Source organism: Adiantum capillus-veneris, chromosome 4 (genome assembly GCF_014529385.1).
Source record: "Adiantum capillus-veneris isolate H3 chromosome 4, ASM1452938v2, whole genome shotgun sequence".
NCBI classification, from domain to species: domain Eukaryota; kingdom Viridiplantae; phylum Streptophyta; class Polypodiopsida; order Polypodiales; family Pteridaceae; genus Adiantum; species Adiantum capillus-veneris.
The window spans coordinates 134,821,741-134,827,373 of NC_140934.1; the positions used below are offsets into that span (position 1 = coordinate 134,821,741).

Consider the following 5,633-nt stretch of genomic DNA (forward strand, 5'->3'; position numbering starts at 1 on the left):
TAGCACTGATCTCTTTTGATCCTTGCGTTATCGTGGTGCCAATCAACCGCACATTCCTCACGACAAAAATAAGTTGTCAGGCTATCAAACCTCGAGCACAAGCTGGACTGCAATACTTTTCCACCCTTCACAAGCGAAGTAATATCCCGAGAGATTATTGACAAAAGGCCACCTTGCAAGGATCAAAATTTTAAATTAATGCGTTAAACATGCATGGATGTTGATTATTGGCAGCTAATTAGCACTATGTGGTATGTGAACTCGAAGGAGACTCAAAGCCATGCCTTCTTTCACTTCATCGTTGCCACTACATACACCATCAGTGTAGTTATAGCGGGTGCATCCACATCTTGCTACACTCATTTCCTCCACCATTTTAGTGCCGATTCGACAAGGAGAAAGGGAGGGCAATTCAAGGGTACTACAGTGCAAAGCTCTGTGTGTGTGTGTGTGTGTGTGTGTGTGTGTGTGTGTGTGAGAGAGAGAGAGAGAGAGAGAGAGAGAGAGAGAGAGAGAGAGAGAGAGAGAGAGCTTGTCCTTGCTTAATGCTTTAGGCACTTGTTTTTGCTTTCTTACAAAGGCGGAGTTGTTTCAAGCTTTAGGAGGTTCTCAGATAGTATTGTAGGCTTACAAGGTTCTTTTGAGTATGAAGAGATTGCTTGTGTCTCGAGTTTTAAATTTTCATAATGGTTCTAAAATCTCATTTTTTGTCAATTAAGTGTCAAATTTGTGGTAGTCAAAGTAATGTGCATGGCATAATTTTTTCCTTTCATCATTGTTGATCTTGTATCAATTTGCTTGAATTTATCTTCGCTCGGTTTTTTTTGCTCGATGATTAGAAATCCCCTTGCTAATGGCTCCTTAATGAGTTGATGTGGAACTTGATGTACAAAGGTTGATTGCACTTTAGCTTTGCCTTTTTCATGGTAAGTTGGAGTGTGCATGGAAGATTGAGACACACCCCCTTCCTTGGCCTTGCAATGGCTTAAAAGCCTTTTTCACTTCAACACCAACATGCTTGGAAAGGGTATTTTTTAGTGATTATCTTCACTGTCCTCACAGGCTCCTTGAATGTGACCTTCTTTGTTGATGGTTGTGCTTCCAATGTGGGAGGTGCCATGGCCGTTTAAGAAGCATCTTGAAGAGATCGGAATTCTTGAATTGATTTGGGATGCTTTGTACTTCTTTTTCCTATAAGGGTTATAGAATTTACCTTTGTCATGTATGCGTTGTCCTTTTTGTTCTCTTGGTAATCTGTGCGACACATACAATACCTTCCCAAAGTGGCATCTACGACTATCTGACCAGGGTTAGTAACATGAAAAGTACAATACATGGATTGTAGCTGTATTCTAACTTTCAAGATTAGAGACCCTAGGCATTCTTTGTCTTCAGGCTTTAGAGGAGTTAGAGACGGCTTACCCAATGCTTCCCAAACTTCATATGACAATAAACTCTGGTTCCTTTTAGGATCAACATTCGCAAACACAAACACAATCATCTTCTCAGACACAAGAGCTATCTTTATATATGAGAGTTTGATTTTCTGATCCATTCTTTCTACTATGAACTTTGTGATAGGTGGCATTGGTGCGCGGGCATCGTGGATGACTCTAGTCTTTGCCTGGACAAAACCTAGTGGAACACCTAGTGATGCTCTATGAGGAGACATAGAAGAAGGATCTTCCCCCTTCCCAGACTGCTCAATACTCTTAGGAAGTTGTATCATCTCATATTCATTGTTGTAGTCATCCAAAAGAGTTAGTTTCCCATTCACATGACTAAATCGAGGTAACATCAGCACTATGCTTGGTGGATCGCCATCTTGGCATGCCTTTTTAACAACCTGGTAGAAATTCCCCTTCTCATCCTCATACTCGTAAAAGTACAAATAAATCTTGTAGACCTGTTGTATTCGGCATTTTGGTATTGTGGCTTGATTTTTTGATGAGACTCCTATCGGTTTTGTAGGCCAAGGCACTGTTGTTGGCAAGACACACACACACACACATAAATATATATATATCTATGTATGCATATATATACACACACACACACACACACACACACATATATATATATATATATATATATAGATAAATAGATATACATATATATATATACACATATACATATATACATATATATATATATATATATATATGTATGTATGTATATGTGTATATATATATGTATATCTATTTATCTATATATATATGTGTGTGTGTGTGTATATATATATATGCATATGTATATAAATATCTATGTAAATGTATATGTATGTACATGTATATATATGTGTGTGTGTATATATATATACATACATATATATATATGTATATATACATATACATATATATATATATATATATATATATATATATATATATATATATATATATATATATATATGCATATGTATATGAATATCTATGTAAATGTATATGTATGTACATGTATATATATATATGTGTGTGTGTGTGTGTGTGTGTGTGTGTGTGTATACATGTACATACATATACATTTACATAGATATTCATATACATGTACATAGATATTCATATACATATGCATATATATATATATATATGTGTGTGTGTGTGTGTGTGTGTGTGTTCGTGTGTGTACAATGTGGCCAGAGGGTGCAAAATACGAGGACACTCATGGAAGAAATCTGTGAAGAAATCCTTGTACCACCAAATCACCCTCGTACATTTCCCATGATTTTTTGCCTTTTGGTTTTGTATACTTTTGTTTCAGTTCTTACATGATGTCCACAAGACATAATGATCGTACACATGTTTTGTCTCATAGGCCATTTTGGTCTTTAGAAGACGTTAATATAATCTTTCTTTGTTTCTCTCGAGCTCTGTAGACTGTAAGACAATCCTAGACCTCAAGTTTAGAAGGTGACCAACTTGGGAAGCTGCCAAAAGCAGATGTTCTTCACTCGAACATGAACCCTATCTCTTTTTTAGCTCCCTCTATATTTTATATATATATATATATATATATATATATATATATATATATATATATATATATGCATGTGTGAGTGTGCTAATCAAGGTCATTTTTCAACCAGTTCCTACAAATCCAACATGGTGGTATGTCATTCAAGTAGCTCCACGTAGCAAGCAAATATATGAGAAGCATGAGCTTATTGGAGAGCAACAAGAAGCAAATATTATACCAACTAAACCACTAGATAATCCTACGGCCAGTACATTAGCAAGTATCGTTATACTCCCAGATCGTCTTCGGCCTTCAAACATCAATATGGAGGATGCATATACTATGCCAGCCAAAGATATTTCTAATGGAGTAGTTGAGGACGATGAATGTCTACTAGATGAAGATGAAGATGTAGATGAAGACAACAAGCTCGAGACAGACCAAGATGAATATGATCATGTCAATCAAATATTCATGCATGCGAATATGGGCGAACTTGATATATTCATTGATATTTTTTCTCACCAAGATCTTCTACAAGATGAAAACTATTTTAATAATTAATTTGCATGATGTTTTACTTTTTAAAAATAAATACTGATCTTCGGGCCTTTTCTCAGGGAAAATAATGGTAGTATTACTGGGGTAAATACCGGCCCTTTTACTGGGGGATTTATCGGTGATGCATTTTTTTAATCAAAATGCTACCCCTGATAAAGGTCCAATCCCTTGTAGTGGAAATGTAAAAAATCTTTATTTGTAGTTCCCGTCTTCCACATTCGCTTCTATTATCCTCTTGCTTCTTTGGTTGCTTCCTTGTTTCTCAGAAATAGTGTGCTACCAAGACAATTACTACAAGGGTGCAGATGGGGCTATACATCCCTAGGGGATTCACTAAGTTCCATATGGGTATCACATGAGTGTAAGGGAGGGGGGGAGGAGAGGTATTTTTTATAAGGTATGGTCCATTTATAGGAGTATTTTCTCCGTATATAGGGCGTAGTTTTTCATTTTTGGTGCACGCACGTGACGTCTCATCATTATTACTAGTTGAATTCCCCGGGTATATATAGATTGATTGAGAACTCTAACCTAGTGAATGTGCTGGGATGTATAATGCCAAACAAATGGGAAAACATGGACAAGAGCGCACCATCCATGCCAGTCCAATCTCAAATTTGGTTGGTCAATACCATAGCGACTAGAAGTGTCCTCATAGTAGATGATGACACAAGAGATTTGTACAAGAGGAATGAATCAAGGATTAAGTTCTTCTATCACAGAAAGAACCCATTGAAGCATAGCCTGACCAATGAAAAAGTGCTTTACATCTTCTTCAATAAGACTAAGAGCTTTCACATATCAGTAATCTTCAAAGATACATTTGGCAAGAATGGGATCTCTTGTTAGCTAGTGAAGTTGGAGACTTCAAACACTTAGGAAGGTCTTTTAACCAAGGAATGGAGGCTAGCACTTCAAAAGAAACTATTCGTGTGCCATGATTAACGCCTGGCTCGCTCAACACATTAGAGATCCGACTGCACCATTGCTGTAGGCTCGAGGAGAGCTACGCGACAACGCCAAGCATTCCACGCGAGACAAAGCGCACACGCCGACGCATCTATGAGCTATTTGTGGCCGTAAGTGTATCAAACGATGTCTGTTTTTTGCATGCTAGTAGTCTATAGAATCGTGGTGACATAAGCTACGCATAGGTACTCATAAATTTCAGTTTCGGGCACTTTCAAAATTTTTCTCTGTCATCCTACGCATTTTCCGCAGACGGGTTTAGAGTGAGGGTTTTGAGTGTAGAAGCTTAGGGACAGGTGTATCCTAGTGAGGGGATGGTGTTCCTTAAGATTCGTACGAATCTAGCATGATTAGGTGAGTTACCTTTCGTATGTGTGTATGTGGCTAGGTGGTGTAGTTGAGAGCAGTGAGGTTCTTGATTGTGGTATAGTCGTCCTTCCAGAGTGTTGTATGTGCAGGATGGTCTGACAAGCTAAAGAGATTTCCTCCGTGTGCCTATCATGTCATCTGTGTCCTTGATTGACATTATGTTAATCTAGGTAGTGTTTGCATGCACTTCATGGGTGTGTGAGTCGCTCCCGCAACATTGGCGCCACTGCCGAGGACACAAGGACCTAATTAGGTTTCCTACTAACACTCGTGTGATGGTTGCTTGATTTAGTTTCGGCTAAAGAAAGCGTTTTCCTTAAGTGGATCCGAAAGAGGATATTCTGTGATCAAGTGGATAGCCAGGAAGCGTGTGTCTTGCCGAGGGTCTGGGACTAGATAGGTTTAGTTAGGATCTGTGGATTGAGTAGTTGTTGGCGGTCGAGTGATTTGTGAGGTGATAAAAGCATTTACTAGTCCGTGTGTGGCAGTGAAGCGTTTTTATACTCATAGATGCAAAACCCCATATGATTTGTAGGAGTAGCTTTAGGTAAGTGATCCGATTCTGATCTAGAGCTATTCAACACTGAATTATTTGCTAAAGTGCTTGATTGCATTTGAAATCACGGAAAAGTGTGCTTTTGAGGGTAAAAATGCATTAAACAAGCTTTTGTGGATATTTTTGTATGACTGACTGATGTTGTGCATATAAAAGAGCATTTGCAAGGGTTCTGTGAAGAAAACCTGCAATTCTGTAAACATAGACATCCTACGCGTAGGAT

General features: G+C 38.0%; 1 pseudogene; it reads right to left on the reverse strand.

Annotated features, from left to right (window-relative positions):
* Nucleotides 1–998: 998 nt before the first annotated feature.
* LOC147460015 (uncharacterized) lies at nucleotides 999–3,275 on the reverse strand (annotated as a pseudogene).
* Nucleotides 3,276–5,633: the final 2,358 nt, after the last annotated feature.